The sequence below is a fragment of the Ixodes scapularis genome, unplaced genomic scaffold (assembly GCF_016920785.2).
Source record: "Ixodes scapularis isolate PalLabHiFi unplaced genomic scaffold, ASM1692078v2 PGA_scaffold2__306_contigs__length_199485367, whole genome shotgun sequence".
NCBI classification, from domain to species: domain Eukaryota; kingdom Metazoa; phylum Arthropoda; class Arachnida; order Ixodida; family Ixodidae; genus Ixodes; species Ixodes scapularis.
Window position 1 is genome coordinate 75,187,889 of NW_024609857.1, and position 20,937 is coordinate 75,208,825.

Below are 20,937 nucleotides of genomic sequence, written 5' to 3' on the forward strand. Positions count from 1 at the left end.
AGCGCGGCTGGCCTCGGAACACACGGCAGTCCCCGGTTCCCGAAAGACACGATCGGCCTCGGACCCAACGGCCGCCTCCGGGTCGCTTCGCGCGTCCGGTCCTGTCTCGCTCACGCAGTGAGCCTCGGACTCCGCGCCCTCCGCTGCATCAATCTGCGACTCCTCGCTGTGCTCCTCCAGAAGCCGAGCCCTTGCTCTCCGCTCCTCCGCCCGGAGCTCCGCGAGTCGTATCTCCAGCTCTAGCTCCTTCGTTCTTTTCCTCACGAGAGCTATCTGAACGCTTAGCGGAATCGCTTCCCCATCCGACCATTCGTCGTCTCCGTCACTGAGGCTCTCCCCAATGGGCCAGTTATACCTCGCCATGCAACTAAGTGCGCGGGTGTCAGCCGGCGACGGAAGGGAAAACGACCACTTACCTGGCGGTGCTGTAGAGTCCGCGCAAGTCGTTGACGCCGCCGAACTCGCGAGTCCCGGCGTCGATCACCGCACGCAGAGTCTGTTCAGTGAGACCCGGCTGCCGCCGCTGAAGGCCTCCGGTGTCGCCAAGCTGCTTGTTGACAGCTGCTCGTTGTCTCGGCAAGTCCTGGACACCGCCACACTCCGCGCCAGCACTGGCCTCGTCGTCTTCCTGGCACACGATGTTGTCGAAGTGGCCGACGACGTCCACGATCCTGTCGACTGCGCCAGTAATGTTCTTCGTCGATCGTGGGGTGCTGCGCTGGCTGGAGGGTGGCTTCTTTCCGGTGGCTTCAGTGACGCTCACGACTCAGTGATTGAGTAAATAAATATATATTTACACATTATGCACAACTTTTTACAAAACAACGCAATAAAACGTCGCGCTTGGTGTACTGTAGCTCGCGACAGCCCAACGCACACAATAGCGCCTCGGCGCCAAATCCCTTGCCGCGCACGGCAAGTTCTCTGCCCCGCAGGACAAAGTACGCGGAGCCCTCGGGACCGCGGGAGATCACGACTTGCTCCGCGCACGGGCTCGTTGAAAACCAACTTTTCCAAAAAGGCGCACCGACATTCCGAAGGGAGGCCAGACCTCCCTCTCTCCCCCGAAGTCGCCGACATGGCCCCGACAAGGTCGCCTCCCCAATTACCTCGGCGGCAAGGGCGACCACCCGCGAACAGAGGTTTGTTTACTTCCCACGCGGGGAAATCTGCTTCCACTTTCGGGAGCTGGCCTCCGCTTGCCGCCAAAGGGAAAGACAAGACATCGGGCGCCTCCCAAGGACGCTTCGGGTGACCGCGCCGCCCCGAGCTCTTTCGGCTAAGCCCCTTCGGCCATCCCTACACCAACCAACGTTCCTAGACTAGCTGTATCCACACGACGGACCAAATTGCTGTTTCGGTCCGCGGGCCGCGCATCACGTGATCCTACGTCACCGCTTTTCGAGGTCCGCCGGCGGTCCGCGGCCCGCGCTTGTGAGAAATGCCAAGCGCTTTTCTCGCCCGGACCTTGGCGGCGGACCGCGGCGTTTTTAGTATAATTGAAGTGCTAAGTCTGGCAACAAGCTGACTTTTGTTGTTTGAATTGGAATCCAAATCCAAAGTCGTGTTCTTTTGGCGCCAACTGTTGAAGACGAAAAAGACGAACCTTTTGTTGTGCGACGATGGCGGCATGTTACGACGATGCAACTGTTTACTGCATCGCGCTTGTGCAGCGATTCGCCGCTGTGTGGGACAATAGATGCATGCCCTTTTCGATTCAGTTAAGTCCTCCTCGTCCTCAATAGTCAACGCCAGGGCCACCGCGGCCAAACGTCTCTTTCGTTCAACCTCCATCTTGGCTCCTTACAAATAGCCTCGAAGCAGCTCGCTGCATGCGTTTGGCGGAGCTGTGAGGTCGAGGGTTAGACCGGCCCGTTCGCTCTGTCGTCTGCACTTTTGGTCCGCCGTGTGGATGCTCATTGCAGCCGGGCGGCCCGCGGGCCGCGCATCACGTGATCAATCGGTCCGCGGCCCGGTCCGTCGTGTGGATACACCTTTATGGAACTGCCCATAGACGCTGCTTGAACGTGCATAACCGCCTGTAGCGTGCATTTCGCACCGCCAAAATCTGTTTCCTCGGCCGAAAAAAAAATCAGATACGATGGACCACCAACATGTTGCGATGAGGTCACGTGCACACCATGTATTACTCGTTTAAACATAATTGCGGGAGAGGCCGAAGTGTATAGACCTTTTCATTACAGTAGTTGCCTGACCGGCGGGTAGAGGGCGCTGGCGCACTCGGCGCCATTAGGTTGCTTCAATTTGGTCGGTTTCGGTTTCAACGTACACGCGATTGTGATGCTGTTTCATGCCACTTTCGATTTATTTTGCGATATGAATTTCTTTCTAGTAGCACACAGCGAATGAAACAATAGTATTGAGCCACTTGGGAAACCACGAAGTGGTTTCGAGCCTAAATTGCGATCTTTTTTTACGAACACTATATGCGTCTGATTCCGTCCATCATTAATTTCGGCCAGGTTCGGCGGTGAAACAACTGCGCTGATGCACAGGGAGGGGTACCATTGTCCACGGCCGTACCCGCGGACACTAATTTCAAGAAAAAAAAAATAAAGAGCAGGACAAGCTCCGCCTGCACAGTGCGCTCGTTGCCTGCCGCCGTGCTTTGGCTGTGCGTGCACCGAGCGGTACGGAAGTAGATAGCTCGCGCTCAAGTCAGATATTGAACTGATCATCTTATATTGCAACAGACTATATTGCATGAGTGCTTAGTGAAAAATCAGGTCGACAACATGATTAACAATCTGCCGAATCACCAAGAACAGATGAACTGACAAGTTTACTGTTCGATGTTTGATTTCCGTACACCAACCTTTTCTAACTTCGAGACTGGAAATGTCTTTTATAATGACTAGACGAGTTTAATATAATCACGTAGATAATATAAAAAAGTGATATTGTCTCGGCCTGTTTTATTTAAAGAAATTAAGCTCTCGACAAATATTTTGATAGACCAGCCTATGCTGACTATAAAATTTCTTTAACTAAAGTACTCATTTACAGCATTTCAAAATATTGGCCTTATGAAATAAACTTTTTGTCATTTGGACATTTGCTTACGACGTTCTCAAGGTATGAGAATGGTAAGATAAGTGAATGCAAGCTTCAAATAAAGTCTGATATTCATTTTACGTAAAATTTGCCGAATGAAATTGAAGAGCGCAAAAGAAATGATTTCCAATAAGTTTGGCTGAAGTCGAACACCAGGCGCCACCCAATGGACCTGTGTAGAAAGCTGTTCACTGATTTGAAACGATGCTCTTTGCACATTTTGACGTCGCCATCTACTGAAAGTAACTCCCTATGCGCCGTCGACAATTGGCTGCACTCCGGTGATTTTCATGCAGAAGGATTCTTTTCGGCGTCACATTTTATGAATCATAGGCACTATCAAGCTGTCTGTGGTAGTTTCTTACGCGGGGAGTCCAATTATTTGTGTTGAAAAAAATAATTGAAATTGCATGGTTATATTAAAAAAATTACTAAAGCAACTGAAAACTATGGACATGGGACGAAGCACGATATACAATTCCGTGGTATTCATAAATAAACCGATAAAGCGAATGCTTATATCACACACGCGATTAAGAACGTAAAACAGATATAGGTGTGATTTTGCGAACAAACAAGTTGCCTAATGCTAAGGTACCATTATTTCTAGCATAAAAAATTATTCAAACTAAATGTTTGTTCCCGCGCCCTGTCCACTAGTTCCCTAGTGTAATCAAAAGAAACTGTTTTCGATCTGTTGGAACTACAAAACACCATTTTTTCAGGAAAAACACGTGGCTAATTACGCTGAGTGGTTTTGTTTTCTTCCTTGACACCAATGCGCACTCATATATATATATATAATAACACTGGGCTTCCTATTGCAAATGTTCCGCCCTTATTAGTAACCAAACTTCAGTTCTCATTTGAACCCTCGAGGCTCTCTTCAAGTCCTATATGTTCTCAATGTGCGCAAGTGCTAACGCTGATTCCTGCTCCTATAAAACCTTTTCACACGTATCCCGCACGCCGACGGTAAAAAATATTCAAAACGTGTTACAAAATCAATTACAGAAGTTGCGCGCATAATGATGTAATGCAATTGCATGGTAAGTAGAAGTGTCGGACGACACTTTACGGAGTAAGGCAAGAGACGCGGTGAAACACGACGAAAAACACGAATTCAACGCATCCGCCAAGGCGCGGACGGGAGAGCGGGGCGACAAGTTGAAGCAACCCAATGGCGGCCGCATCACGTGATTCCAAGATGGCAGCGCCCATGCGGTGGAGGGTGAAAAGGTCTATTGAGCATAGGACGGAGGACGTATCAGTGTTTCTCTGAGTGCCATGGAATCTTAAAGGGATACGGAAACCAAATTCTAGAGCCAATCTCTTTGCTTGAATATAAAGAGGGTTAAAATAGGACTTCACCAATACCAATATTCCGTACGATAACGCGAGAAAACGAATTTTAAACTGAATAAAACGATAACCAAAAACCACCTCGTGGTTGTCTGTGAAGCTTCGATGGAATGTCGTGACGACAACATGCCCGTGAGAGCAGCGCCACAACGGGAAGTACGGTCACTCATAGGCGTTACTTAAGCGCGAAACACATGTACGACGAAATCGGCCAATCCGACGTCCGACCGCGCAATACGACGGTCGGAGGCAAGGGTTTTCAACGCTCTCCGATGCTACGAAAACCCTCTCCCCCCAAGGTCATTCCGGCAGTCCGCACGTCGGATCGAAACGTTTCGTCGTACATGTGTCTCGCGCTTTAGTCCTGAACGTAGTACCGAGGCGCTTTGGTGAAGAAAGCAACAGCAGAGTTGGCCACCGTTCGTTTTAGTATCGGGTGTTCTTTCCGGCAACGCTTCTTTGGGGTGGTTTGGAGATTGTGTACGTGCGATGTAATATTCACGCTACCATATGTCTGTTTAAACAGGCCCGTATACCCACCTTTCCTGATTACAAGATAGCCAGCCGCCTTCGTCGACCGCAACTACCATCGTTGCTAAAAGGAGACGGCCCGTACGACTCTGCAAAGCGGCGCGTGTGTAAACAAATCCCTGCGGCGCTTTTCGGGGATGCGGGAGAGAGCCAACGTCCAGAAAGATACGTTTGAAGTAAAAGAGTCTCACCAAGATCCACGTAAATACCTGTTTGCACTGGGAGCAGAACCGCACTGGTTGCGTTCTTGGTAACCGCTTCGGGAACGGTCTTTTACAACCGATTTTACGAACCGCTGGGCCTCTAGTCTAGACAATCGCAACTCGATGCTGACGAGACGCTCGGCAGAGAAAGATTGGACCGGCATAGAGTCGCTCCCGAAAACTGCTCTAATTCGACATCTGTTGGCGTATCTTGTCGGAATAAAATGGACATCCAAACAAAAGTGTACGTACCCATGTTGCGAAGGCAATTCATATGGCGTTTATTTGAGCTCTATAACACACACAAAGAAGGAGACAGAATTATGGGAGTGTCTCCTTTTTCGACGAAACGTTGGCCACCGCTGCACCTGAAAACAAGCTAGGGACGACGAGGGGAAATACTGACCTTCTTACCCCCAATTAGAGGTCAGGGATCATACTATTCATACGAGGAGAGTCCACAAAGATCGCGTGGGCGTATTCCATTCATCAAGCCAGCCGGTAGTGTTCAGATGGTCTTGACCCGGATCGTCGAAGTGTTTTGCTCAGCCTAGCGTCTTCGGTTTGCTTCGGTGGTCGCTTGGTCGGTGGGTCGTTGTAACCGTGCCGCCACCGTGCGGCCAAAATTGGAAACGCGCGAAAGCGGGGATACCGCAGCGCGTCGTCTGCTACGGAGGCACGCTCAGAAGCATGGATCTCGACGAGGCAAGCCCGTTTCAGGCTGAGCTTGACATTCCTTATTAAATATTTTATGTTTTTGTTGCCGTTTCTTCTTAATAAAGGTTGTGTTGAATCGTTTTCCATGCGTAGAAATTCAGCAAAGCGATTATTATTAAGTCGGAAGCTTCCATAATCTTAGTGTGTTGGTTTGTATACAATCGCTGGTCCCACGTATTTTTGTTATCTCGCACGAACCGTGGCTTTAATAAAACATTGAATGTTTACTGGGTCTGTCTTGTGATTAGAAAATTAACCCGACTGATCGCTATCCTTTAATAGACTAATCAATCAATAAATCCGTATGTTGATATTTCGCCGGGCATATTGCGTGAAAGACGTTAAAAAACTACACATTATTTACTGGTTTTACGATGTCATAAGTGGCATATTGCATTCTCATTGTAAACTTCATGTTGTGAGTCCTACATAAATATGAACACGGGAAGCCTCTTAAAATTAAGTATTTTTTTAAGTTATTATTTAAATAGTATAATCACCCTCGGTGAAATGACAAGCACGCTGAAGTGGTTTACCGTGCAAGCCAGTGCCACAAAAGAAATAAAGACGTCAAAAATATTAAAGCAGGCATTCTTTACTCCTTGTTGACTTTCTCCACCACAAGACTCCAATTAACACGCAGAAAAAAAATTGCAATTAAAGCATTACTTGAATAATTTGAAAGTTAATCGATGAGGTGCCCAGTCTTGCGTTAGGTGAGGGCGGAGGGTGATCGGAAAGTCTCGCGAAGCTTCCCTAGCCCTTATCAGTAAAATAGTATCACTGCGGCCGATGCTGTCTGTGTCGTGGTGCGCGTCGTTTGTTGGGTTTGCAGAGTCTACTGTGTTGGAATACAAGATTATTTAGCCAGAAATTTATAGTATTAGCCTCTTGACATCCGCGGCCCTCACCAAGGAAATTGGAGCGGGTGAACCCACACTACCAAGAAAAGCATTTAATAACAGGAATATTGCTGCGTTGCTCGGTCACACCCGTTTATTACAGTCACGGCAGATATATTCGAACAGTTTGTTTCACTTTATTCAGTTGTCCTGCCAACCGTGCAGTTTGCAGATCTTAACTAGAAGAGACACTCTCCTCATCGCAACGCAGTCGATTGTTCAGACTCCACAAAACTTACCCACACTATGGCATAGTAAAAGGGCAGAGGAACTCAACAGCATGGTAATTTCCAATACAGCGCTAACTTATCTTCATTCTAAATATTTATATTACTGCAAAAGCTAGAAGTTAAGAAAACGCATAGAAGCTGCGATTTCACAGCCCACAGTACCAGTATTATGTTATCTGGGTTGGAATTTTTTTTTAATTGCCACGTTGATGAGCCAATACACCCATTAAAAATATTTAATATAAATATTCCAGTTCAGCCGGAGACAGGCATCAGTCGTGGTGATCCCTGCTTTCCAACGTCTGCCTAGAGCAGACGACGCACACACAGAAGCGATTATATAAATTTAGGCCGCACGGCTGCAACACGATTCAATCTTCACTGAAGCACCGAACAGTACCGCATCCGTTTCCGCTAGAATTGTTTTCCCACCGATAGTATGCGACAAAATAAACGCAAGAATCTACGCCGTCTCGCGCGCGAACGTGGAGAGCCTATGGGGCGGCCGTTCTCCTATCCCCGCTTTGATGATAATGATAGCGCGACCGTAGCGCCACCTCTAGGTCGATCTCGAGGCCAATAGCTTTTTCAGGTATCCGTGGTTCTTGCGTTTGTCTCCGCCGCAGCGTTCAATTTCAATTTCTTTTTTTTTTTTTTTTTTTTTTTTTGTTGCTTATTTTCTCTCGTTGGGACGCGCACAGGGAGTACATAGAAATGCATGTTGGCCGTCGCGACGACGTAAGCGTGCGATGTAAATTTGATCACAAAAAGTGGGTAAAGCTTTGTAGCTGTCGTAGGCGTGGTCGTAGGATGTCATCGTAGCGTGCGAAAAACTTGCGATAATTTCGCTTCGTGAATACGGAACTTTTCTTAGGTTTTGCTGTAAGATCGTTTTGTTACCTGTTGCGGATGACGAAGACGAGACAGATGAGTCGTACAAATACGACTCTAGGCAGAGTCGCTTCTCGGCCATCATGGCCTGGTGATGTAGCGGCGTGGCGGTATCTTCGTCCTTATTAATGTCATGTATACCCACCGCTCTCGTCGCGTTGGTCGGCGACCATTCACTCGAAGCCGCTCTGGCCGCTCCGCCGGATCCGCAATATGCTACAGCCCTCAGGTACTTCGACTATGCGAGATTGTAACACGCTGACACCACCAAGTGGCAAGACTCATAACTACGGTACGCTTGGCCCTCCGAGGCATGATGACGTCAAGACCGCGCCGGATCTCCCGAGATGCATCCCGCTCTTCGACGGCTGATTTTGAAGCGCTCGCCGAAATCCAGGCATTTAGAACTAAAAATACAGCCATCCGCTTGAAATATGACTATGCTATTATCAATTACAGGTTTATCTGATTCCATTTGACTTATCTCTAGGTGTTTCCTGTATATTTTAACCTTCGATTCAGTATCCCTTTAATAAAAGGGCACTGCTCGGTGCTCCTCGCTATCCGTGATGTCATAAAAATGGCGCATTCGTACTGATTGACGTGGTGATGTCATTACTCTCTGCAAATTAGGGGCAGATCCGCTCCTGCAGTTCTTGTATCGCAAAAGCAAAATCTTGCAGAAATTTCCGATGCCCAAAGTGAAACAGAAAAGACAATGAAAGAGAGAAAGAGAAGGAAAGAGAGAGAAAGCAAGAATCGAATTCAACTGCAATATTTCAATGAAACTCTTCTGTGTTCTAATGTACTTTTGCAACAGGCGCATTTCCTCCAGTTTTGGGTAAAGTACATCTAAAAAGTACTTAAAGTACAAAGTAAATTAGGGGTTATGTATCAAGTAAAGTAGGAAGTAGACCGGGCGCACTGTGCTTGAAGTGAGGTACTGTAAATGCAATATACTTTCAGAGTAAAGTACAAGTATTTTTAATACAATCTTTCATTATGCTTTTTCATTTCCCTGTAGAGTGTTTTATTTTCAACTGGTATGGCATTGCCCCAGGGGTAATGGGGGCGCACCAGTTATTATCGGAAATGCCGGTGAATATTGGGTAAAGTGGCCAAAAAAGAGCAGTTGTTTTACGTTTGCTGGCGGCGGACGAACTATTTAACACAATCAACTTATGAGGCACCTATTCGTGTCGATATTATAGCCAACGTTACTTCACTCAGAAAAATGACCGGAGGACGTTACGAAAGAAAGACGTCGCGCGTTTTCCCATAACAAAACGTCTTTTTTTTTTTTTTTTTTTTTCAAGAAGTTGGATTTGATTTTGTCGGGAAAACGTAGACAGGAGCACGTTGTCATTAAAAGAGATTAATTTCACCGAGACCAAATTTGGGGAATGTACTTTCAAGTTGGGAAATGTGCTTGCTTTAAAGGTACAAAAAAAATCCTTTATGTAAAGTACAAGCAGCGCAGGTCGGAACACCTGTTGCGTAAGCTCGCACGCTGCAGAACTCAACGATCCCGTGTTCCTGAATGAGCATCGTACTGGGGTGCAGTGGTGGTTCTGCACCGGCTAAATATTTCATCTATAGTTGAGAGACAAGTCACCAACTGAGGTATAACTTCCGACTGTCTAAACGTACATACAATTATTACTAATATGTTTAACCCCCCCCCCCCCCCCCCCAACCACAATAAAAAAACAAAACCATTGTGTGCTGTGGTATTGAGCATGGTGAAATATCACACTCAGTTCCACAACGCAGACATTTTTTGGGGTCTAAACATATTTTCATCTTCGTCGTTCGCCCATGCTCCCTCCGACAGAAATCTCGAGCGAGCGCCAATTGTTTCGCACCTTTGTCCGGATCCTCCATCGGAATGCGATAAAGGTTGCGAAACGAGGAGATACTATCGAGTTGGCAACGTCCTGTAAAAGCGAACGTCCTTGATAAGGGTTGTACCCCTTCGATCGTTGCGTCACGGCACGGCGTCGTACGTCACGCTTGCCTCAGGCGCCGCCATGGGCGCTGCGTTCTTCCCAGAAGCGTAGGGAGTCTACATACGTATTTAGGCCGCCTACCCGGAGCACTTAGAGACATGTTGGTTCATGCACACGATTGCCACCAGCCGGACGCTGGCAACGCCACCTGCCGATGGCGTCTATAAGCTCGCCGGTCTGAACACGAGCGCGTACCCAGTCCGGCCGTGGTCTGAGGCACTGATGTGGTCTGAGGCATGAAACTCGCCCGTTGGTGTCATTCCTTTAGCCGCGACCGCAAGATTTTGCACTTTCTAAGAAATGAATTAGCTTCTCAGCGGAGCTTCTCTAGTTACACGTGTTGCACGCGCTAGCGCAGTTGCAGCAAAAATCTAAAAAAAAAAAAAAAGACATTTTGCACGCGCGTTTGCCAACACAATACTTTGAATCTTCAGCATAATATAAGGAGAGTGGGTGTTCAGCAGGTATACCAACGTTCCCAGCAGTCTCCTTGATGCTCGGGTAATTTGTCAAAAGCTCCATTAGCCTTCTTGCTGCAAGAAACCCTCGAAAGCGCGCACACCCCTCCACCGACCGGTTAATGTTGATACCTATTTTGGTGGCGTCACACCAGGTGCCTTTGCAGATACTACTTTGCAGATAATAATGATATTATTATATCTATAATGGGCTTGCTTTGGGCTTTCTGTAGAGTCAAAGAAAGAAAATTTACCTTAAGTACAGACAAAGTAATGACCTGCCAAATTTGACCAAAAAGCGACCGGAGTGACGAGTTTGACATGTGTTTTAAAAACCAATCAAATTCCTAAAAATATTTGGATACATCAAGGTATCTTTGTAATACCTATGAAATGAGAGGGGAAAGTTAAAAGGGTGTAGAGAAAACAATAGCGTCAGCAGAGGGTGTCAAACACGCGACCTGTGACGGCAGGCAAAAACACTAGTTTCTGCCACTGCGGCTGCTGCGGCTCGTACCTCGAGAACAAAAAATCGGGAGAACATGCGGTTTGCGCCCTCCTTCATTTGAAAAATTCCCCCAAAACATATATTTTTTTCTTGAAAATTAAAAATTATACCATTTTAGCCTGCCCGATTTGAGATGAAATCACCCATATATATATATATATATATATATATATATATATATATATATATATATATATATATATATATATATATGGGTGATTTCATCTCAACTCAGGCACGGATTTAGGGTCGAATTTTTAATTTTGACGAAACAAATATATGTTTTGGGGCAAATCCTATAATAAAAGAAGACGCAAACGGTTATTTCGTCGGATTTTTTGTTCTCAAGTTATGGACCGTTGAAGCGGTCAAGGTGGAAATTGATGTTTTTCCAGCCTATCGGAGGTGCCATATTTCACTCCATTCCTTTTCCCTACTTTTTAAACTACATCAATATAACTTTTTGGGAACACTCTAGACATAGGCTTTTTCATGCTAATTAAGCGTCTAGGTCATAACATTCTTAATGATTTTTTTTTATTTGTCAAACCACCTCTCTGTGACGATATTTGACAAAGTTCAGCAAGCTGTGCTGTGTGACCTAATCAACATATTTTTATGATCTTTATATCACCGTAAAGCACCAATTATGCTCTTTTGTTTGAGTATAATTTCACTATTTTGCCACAAATATATAATGCGCTACATGTGCCTGAAAAACGAATATTTCGAAAAACTAGCAAGTTTGGAGTCGATTTTCTAAAAAACCCCACTTTTTATTTTTTTTTTCATTTTTTATTCACAGTTAGTTAATATAGTAGTCTATCAGGAACTACCAACAGAAATTGTAATATATTGTTTGTATGGCCGCTATTAAGACTCGAATCTCGTGCTATGAGCGTTTTGAACGGGACTTCGCACAGGCGCTTTGTTGAGCAGAATTTTGGCAAATGTAAAGTTTTCTATTTAATGTTAGTACTTACCACAATATCTGAGCGTAAAAGCAAGTGAAGTAACAATATTTATCCATACAATATTTATTTACTTGGCACTGGGGTGATTTGAAAGGTGTGTGAGCTTCGCCTTATGTATTGACGAAGTACGGTAACATCTAAAACGCACGGACAAACTTAAGTCACGAGGGAAAAGTCTAGGTAACCTGGCATGAATCACTGCAAATAGAAATGAAACCTAAACACATGACTAACGCATTTGAAGCCTTACACGCCACGAAATGCTCGTTCTTACACCCCACGAAATGCTCGTTATTTTACGAAAGAGCCCGTATGTGCACAAAATAGACCGTACTTCCTAAGCGTCAGATACTATATCGCGCATATCTGTTTGACGTAAGAAAATATGACAATTACATATAAAGTTCGGAATTTTAAACTCAAGATGCGACAGGTAACCAGAGAAGGGAAGTAATATTTCATGTTGTAGCCTAAACATGTTCATTTTATAAAATATATCAAAATGTGTTGACCAAATGTCTCATATACTCCTAATTAACATAAAATACACTCGAAGTTAATACAAATATAAACTTCAAAACGAATCTAACACCGCCAAATTCCGTCTGGTTTACGGATAGACGACGCAGTACCTTTTCAATACTACACGGCGCTGCTCACACAAAAACAGTGATAAACACCTGGGATAGGGATAGTCATCTTTCGACGTAGCACATTTCGAGACAATAGGTTGATGCGATTCTGAGCCAGTTTTCGCTTTGTCCATATCGCAGTCAATTCAGTGTCAAAGTCTATGGCGCGTCGTCTGATCACACAGCGCGCACTCACAGGGGGACAAGGATGAACGCACTGTTGAAACGGTCCGGCCTTTTCACGGTCCCACCATTTAGCTCTGTCTATTCTGGGGTTTGGTAAACTCTTTCTAGGACCAGATCACCTCCCCCTTCCCCCATTGCTTTGCTCCACACATGAGAAGATTGGATCCCTTTCGATGGGGTTACCTTCTCCCACCCCTTCCTTTTAAGCTCCCGATAACGGGACAGCTCTTCTTGGTCGATGAAGAGAAGCGTTATCCCCTTGATTTTCTGACCGAGAGCTTCAACGAACGTACGCGCGTTAGTTATGGAGCTCAGCTCAGTTGTTTTCAAGTTATGCAGTGACGCATGATGCTTCAGCACACCACCCACTCCATCGCCTTTGCCGTGCCCTGACGCCGAGTATATCCACCTGCTGACAACAAACTTCTTCTGAAATTCGTGTACTTGGTGCCGATTTTCGAAATGGCTTGAGCGCCGTCCGAAACATAGATTAGCTCCAAAAAACGGGCAAGAGTTCCTCGAGCCTGTCTTCAATCATTGTGAGCGCAAAGAGCGCGTGTGCAGAATCATGACAGGTATCGTCACTCACGACGCCGAAACTTAGTGTTCCCTTCGTGGTCGTCGCAACGCAGGTGAAGATTGTCACCATCTTGATTTTCCAGTGGTATCCCTGCACTGCACGTTGGAGCACAATACTCCAGTTTTCGGCGAAATCAAAGTGGAGGACTACGACACGTGGCTTCACATTTGCTTTTTCAAGCCATATTGCTCTCTGTTGTGCGCGCCGAATATAATAGTGGGGTATGTATTTCTTCGTCCACTTGTTGAGTTCGTTAAGAAAAGCAGTGGCCTCCAAATGTTTTTTCACCAACTCGCCACCAGATTCCCACAGTGCCAACTCCAGTTCATCTTCAGCGCTCATTCCTAGCATCTCGAGGGATATGTCCTTCCGGTTCGAACAGGCTTCACGCCTCAGCAAGAAGCAGTTTTGGGAAGGATTTTCACAAAAAAAAGTGAAAGCCGCTTACAACTCCCTGTAACGCCGAATTAGAGCACAGCTCTTGAGGAGGAGGAGGGAAGGGCGGTGGGGGGCGGGGGGGTTAGACACCAGGGAGGGGGGGGGGGGGTCACGTGACCTTGGGGGTCACGTGACCCCCAATGCCGGTGACGTCATCAGTGATGATGACGATGACGATGTGGATGCCGGTGACGTCATCAGTGATGATGACGATGTGGATGCCGGTGACGTCAACAGTGATGATGACGATGACGATGCGGATGCCGGTGACGACATCAGTGACGTCACTGATGTCGTCACCGGCATCCGCATCGTCATCGTCATCATCACTGATGACGTCACCGGCATCCGCATCGTCATCGTCATCATCACTGATGACGTCACCGGCATCCACATCGTCATCATCACTGATGACGTCACCGGCATCCACATCGTCATCGTCACTGATGACGTCATCATAATTGATGACGTCATCATCACTGGTGACGTCACCGGCATCCACATCGTCATCGTCATCATCACTGATGACGTCACCGGCATCCGCATCGTCATCATCACTGATGATGACGTCATCAGTGATGATGACGATGACGATGTGGATGCCGGTGACGTCATCAGTGTCGATGACGTCATCGGGGGGTCACGCGACATCGGCGGGGGTCACGTGACCTCGAGGAGGGAGTCACGTGACCTCAGGGGAGTCACGTGACCTCGGGTGGGGGTCACGTGCCCCCCACGAAGTCACGTGACCCCGGTGGGGGGCTCGCGCGGTGCATTATGGGACATTTCCCATGATGCACCGCGCGGTTACGCCGACGGCGACGCCGACGCCGCTCAAGCCCGAAACGGCCCCCTAAGAGCTGCGCTCTAAAACATTTTCTGGACGTCTTCAAAGGTCATGGACTTCCCCGCCGCATTTGACAGAGATGTCAGATAGAGTATGAAGTTGGCGCAGCATACACACACACACTCTTCATGTACAGGGTGTTTCTTAACCCACTTGGGCCGAAGAGAATAAAATTTCGTCAGGCCCATTTTTGACTCGGGATTGGCCGCCTTGAATTCTTTGTAGGTTTCCCTAATAGATCTCGTCATAAATCGCTTCGTGACGAAGACTTCCTGACCATCAATAAAAAGCCTTACGACATCCTTCTTGTTCGGGCTTTGTCTTGAGCAGTCTTTCGCGTCTGATGTGTAGTAAGTCAACGCAAGAGCGACATCGTTCTCGTTGAGAGCATGTCCTTCATATGGGTCAGGTGACACCCAGACCCCCATTTTTTTCAGCTTTCTTGATTGGTCCAAAGCATGCTTCGTCACTTCAGGAATTGCTTTCAGGATATCTTTCTTTTTGAGGTTAGATGGAAAGAGAGTTAAGAGGCGGTAGCGTTCTAGCTGCGACGCGCTCTTGACGTAGGCTGCTCGTAAATTGCTGACCCAGTCGGAGCACGAGGAGCATGGATCTTCTTTGTCTGTGCCCGTAGGTTCTCCGTACACGTCACTTAGTTTACGACCGATTTTCTTTTTGAAGTCCACGGTTATCTCGGATTTTTTTCGCTTAGCATAGCCGGTACGACTTCGTGGGGTCACGCTAGAAGGGAGTTTAAGGGGTGTCACACTTACTTCGGCAGCATCAATTGCTTCAGGCACTCCTTGGACCAGGGCTTCCTCGTCAACGAATGATCTGTCCGCTAGTTTCAGGGATGATGACGATGAGCTTGACGACAACATTTCCTGTCCTTGCTTATGATCTTCAATCTGACCCAAGAACATTGTGTAGCAGTTATTGCACAGAACATCTCCAGGGCTTACGCGCTGGGCGTCCACAGCCGGTAGAACTTGCTTAAGAAAACTTAGGTTTAGCTCCGAGACTTGACGAAAATGGCGTCCGTAAAACACTATTCTCTTGTGTTTCCTTGAATAGTCGGCGCACACTTTCCGGTCTGAACTGAATAATGTATTAGCCATGGGTTAACGAACACTTCTGGCTTTCTGAAAGCAGGAGCAGTTTTAAGTTCATCTAGCTCAGACAGCACGGAGGTAGAATGAGTACCAGCTTTCCGCCGTGGCTTAGGAATTCAAGTAAAGAGCCAGGAAGGGACCGAGAAGGCTATTATCAGTTAGACGACGTGCGAAGATTCGGCTTCCTTTGGGTCCCCAATCTTCCCGTCGATCCATACTTAAACATTCGCTCTCCGCCTCGCGCGTAATCTGAGTGCCACGCAGCAGCGGCATCTCTTTTAGTGCCCTCGGATTAGTGGCACGGTTGTGTTAGGGAGCCTCCGTGTGCGCTTTGCTAGGGTGGTGCCACCCTTTGTAATACCACTCACCGACAAACCAGCAGCCATTTTGGTCCCCGGCGATAATAAGTGGGCTAATAACCCTCCCGGAAACGAGCACCTTATCTCACAAGTTCGGAGCAGCGTTGTGGAACCCACGGAGGGAGGATTAGCATTTCCCCCCTCGGATTAGAGGACCGATGGACACAAAGGCCACTTTCCGGCGCAAGGGGAAACAATGAGGAACAAAATGGCGGTGGACGAGGGTGTGGGAAAGGAAAACAGGCAGTTGGCATCACCCTATGCGAAGCGCACATGAAGGCACCCTAGGTTGTGTTAGAATGACGAGGGAGGGGAGCTTGGAGAGACAGAGGGGGGCTTGCGACGTAAACTCTAACCTCGAAACGCCTGTTCTCCCGACAATCAGGGTTTCCGTGTCGGTCGCATCCAAAGGCATAATCCTTAGAGGCTCCAGGACCCCGACGAAGATAGAGGCGGTAGCCCCGTGATGTTCAAGATAAAGTATTCTATACACGCCGCCTGACTGGGGTGGCATCTGTAAAATTTCGGAGCCGAAAGCAAAAGGCCTCAAAGGACTTCTCTAACGATCTGCATTCCCCCGCATTGGGAGAAAAAGATGCGCTCGCACTTGTGAATACGGACTTCTAAGTAACTTTTTTTAAGAGCACTACTCAAAAAATTTTTTAATGTTTATGGTTGGATATTAGGTAACTGCTAACGATAAATAGAAAACCTTACATAGGTCAAAATTCTGCTCAGCAGAGCGCCTGTGCGAAGTCCCGTTCAAAACGCTTATAGCACGAGATTCGAGTATTAATAGCGGCCATACAAACAATATATTACAATTTCTGTTGGTAGTTCCTGATAGACTACTATATTAACTAACTGTGAATAAAAAATAAAAAAAAATAAAAAGTGGGTTTTTTTAGAAACTCGACTCCAAAGTTGCTAGTTTTTCTAAATATTCGTTTTTCAGGCACATGTAGCGCATTATATACTTGTGCCAAAATATTGAAATTATACTCAAAAGAAAGAGCACAATTGGTGCTTTACGGGGATATAAATATCATAAAAATATGTTGATTAGGTCACACAGCACAGCTTGCTGAACTTCGTCAAATATCGTCACAGAGAGGCGGTTTGACAAATAAAAAAAAAAGTCATTAAGAATGTTATGACCTAGACCCTTAATTAGCATGAAAAAGCCTATGTCTAGAGTGTTCCCAAAAAGTTATATTGATGTAGCGTAAAAAGTAGGGAAAAGGAATGGAGTGAAATATGGCACCTCCGATAGGCTGGAAAAACATCAATTTCCACCTTGACCGCTTCAACGGTCCATAACTTGAGAACAAAAAATCCGACGAAATAACCGTTTGCGTCTTCTTTTATTATAGGAATTGTCCCAAAACATATATTTTTTTCGTCAAAATAAAAATTCGACCCTAAATCCGTGCCTGAGTTCAGATGAAATCACCCATATATATATACGGTGAAGAGCTTCAACGGGCCGGTTGGACGTAAAACGAAAGTGGAGGAGCTCCAGGAAAGGCCTTTCTTTACTGCACCAACGTTTCAAGCGGGGACCGCTTTTCTTCAGGGTGGGATGGTTGTGAAATGTCCACTTCTTCTTGTTGATGTTCGTGTGGAAGAGGAAGAGTTGCTATGAAGGGTATTAAAAATATTCGGAACAGGAGCAAAAAAATTATCGTAAATCTTTGAAATTAGTAATTATAAACAATGTTAATCAAAATCAATAAAACGAAATAAATTGATTTGTAGTATTTGCCGCAGTCTTTGTTACAGCTCTTAAGCACAATCACCTCCGAGCAACCGGAGCGCACACAAAAGTAGCAATGAGGATGTGTTCGGGATTAACACCGCTTCGAGAGCGGAGATCTAGACAGCGCAAGAGTGCCGTGGCGGTTTTTTATGAAGTATTTAAATCATATTTGAATGATGATACGCGCCCAAGAATTTGACGCGGCGGAAGGAATTACCACGGGACGCACGCTCACGGGGATGTTCACGAGAGCGTGGAACGAGCTCACGATGGCAGGCGCCTTTGGTGCAACAATGTGATCGACGCGCTCGGCTAGCACAGTCCGTGCAATACCAAAATAATTGTGTGGCCTCGGCCCTACACACAGGGTGGCAGTCAAGTGAGCACGTCTGGACTTGCATTAATACCACAAGCAACCGAATTGAATTTGTGAATTAAAAAAGCCTCCTTCAACTCTCGGTCGTGATCAGAGCTAAATCCAGATTCAAGAAGGATGACACGTATTTTTTCAATGCTATGCTCTTCAAGATGCATGCGTTTTGAGAACGGGAGCGTGGGTAAGGACTTGGCATGAGACTTGTGATTATTGAAGCGCAACTGAAATGAAGTACTGGTTTGTCCTATATAATCCATGTTACATAGTTTACAGCGTAAAATATAAATAACGTTACGCGTACCGCAGTTGAGGTTTCCAGTGATTTTTAAAGAAAAGCCATAGTTCGCGCTAGTGACAAGATTGGTGGTTTCGACATATACACAAATTTCACACCTGGGCGTCCGGCAAGGTCTACAACCCGAAACTTCAGAAGTTCTATTTTTCGAGTGCACCAATATGTCCTTAAGGTTTCTACCTCGTCGATATACCACGCGTGGTGATACCGGAAAAAGGGTGCGTAGTTTATCGCTTTGCTGCAAAATACTGTGATGTTTCCTGAGAATATTTTTTTTAGATTTGGAAGGCGGGCTGAATATGTAACCACCAGGTTTGCGTGCTCGTTTTGTGACATTTTGGGTAGGGGTCGATTGATAATTTGCTCTCGGTCGAGAGCACGTGCTCTTTCAATGGCATTATCGACAATGGCTGGTGGATAATTCTGCTTGGATAGCACGAGTTTCAGATTGCTGGCGTTGCGTTCGAATTCATCTCAATTTGAGCATATTCTCCGGAATCTGTGAGCTTGAAGAAAAGGGAATACTTGTTCTGCAATGTTTAGGGTGGGAGCTCTTGAAGTGCCGGTACTGTTGACGGTCCGTCGGCTTCCTGAAGAGTTTTGTTGTATGAGCATTCCCGCTGATCTCGACTGTCACGTCAAGAAAATCAATGCTCGTTTTAGAATAACTGTGCGAAAACATAATACTGGGGTGGAGACCGTTGAAGTCCCGAATAAAGCCTATGAGTGCTGACTCCCCATGTGCCCATACCATAAATATATCATCGATGTAGCGCTTATAAACCAGAGGTTGCAGAGAGCGACTAGACAAGAAGCGTGACTCTAAATCGCCCATAAAAAGATTTGCATAGTTAGGGGCCATCTTTGTGCCCATTGCAGTTCCCCGAGTCTGTAGAAAGTGTCTTCCCTCGAATTCAAAGTTGTTATTTTCTAAAACTAACCTGAGAAGTGTTGCGAGGACGTCGTTGTTGACACGAATAGTTGGAGGGTCATTGCTATACGCCTTAATTGCTGCTTCAATGCCATCCTGGTGAGGCATGTTTGTATATAGGGACGCAACATCCATGGTGACCAGGATTGCGTCAGTAGCTAGGAATTACAAGTTATGTTAGTTCTCGAAGAAAGTAATTTGTGTCTTTTGTGTATGATGGCATCGTAGGAGGAAGGTTCATAATAGGGAAATTGACAAAGCTAGAAATTCTCTCAGTCACCGTGTCTATTCCGGATACAACTGGTCGTCCTGGATTTCCTTGTTTGTGAATTTTAGGTAATGTGTAAAAGCGGCCAGCCTTTGGATAGGCCGGCTTCATTGCTTTATGCATATCCTCCGAAATGTCTCCATTATCCAGCATTAAGTCCAAAGTGTCCGTTATTAGTTTAGTGAATTTTTTGGTAGGATCTGCTTGAAGTTCTTTGTAAAACTGTTGGTTCATTAGCTGTCGAAATCCTTCATCTAGATAGTCTTGCTTATTCATAAAAACTATGGCTCCTCCTTTGTCAGCAGGTTTAATAATAATATCATCTCTTGAGCTGAGTTCACGCATAGCGATGCGCTCAGCAGGAGTGAGATTGTGACGTAGACATTTTCGTTGTTGATAGCTTCGGATTACATCACGCTGTACCGATTCGATGTACAAATCAAGGTACTTGTCGAGTTGCCTTTTTTGGAGTCCATGACTTATCCGAAGTATTAGGAATGCGCTCTCTGGCGTCTTGCGGATGATCGTGGAAATACTCTCTGAGTCTCAGGTTTCTTGCGAAGTTATCGAGGTCCTTATATATTTGGAATTCATTGTATTCTCCTGACGTGGGGCAGAAGCTGAGGCCTCTGGAACACAATGAGAGTTCTGTGGCGGATAGAACAACACTGGACAAGTTTATAATATTCAGCGATTGGATGCTCATTTCTCCGGTAGATGAGCACTCAGTAGGTGCAACTTGTGTGCATCGTTGTGGTTGGTTCGAGGTAGTGAATTGTGGACGGGGTTGAATATTAGTATGGTCATCTGAGATATGGATCATGTCCGTACGGCGAGTGACGGTGTTAGAGGGAGCAGCCGATAATCCTACCAAAGAGACGATGTTTGGCATTTTTTACCCCAATAAACAAAAATACAAAAGTATTTTCCTGTGAACTAAAAAAATAGTCCAAATAACATACAAGAGCACAAAAAATTACTGTGAGTTTTGTATGCTTCCCGTATTCATACCAGCGTACAGAACTGGGTAGAAAAATCACGGAGTAAAAAACAGATTTTCATCCTGCTCCACTCAATAATTTTTTGTGAAGCGAAATATTTTTTTTTTTTAATTTTGGAAAGCGGTTTTGTTCTTTCTAGAAATGGGGAAATCACATATATTTTTTTCAAAAAAAATCAAAAGACCCACCCCGACAAGCGTGTTCGATTTCAAAATAAACAACAGGGTATTTTTTTCTTAAGTTAAAAAGAAACCATGAAAGCTAGGTTAATGCGGTCTGCGCAGGTGAGTTAT

The 20,937-nt window shown here is 45.9% G+C and overlaps 1 pseudogene; it reads right to left on the bottom strand.

Moving 5' to 3' along the window:
• Window positions 1-412: 412 nt before the first annotated feature.
• LOC121836536 lies at window positions 413-20,349 on the bottom strand (annotated as a pseudogene).
• Window positions 20,350-20,937: the final 588 nt, after the last annotated feature.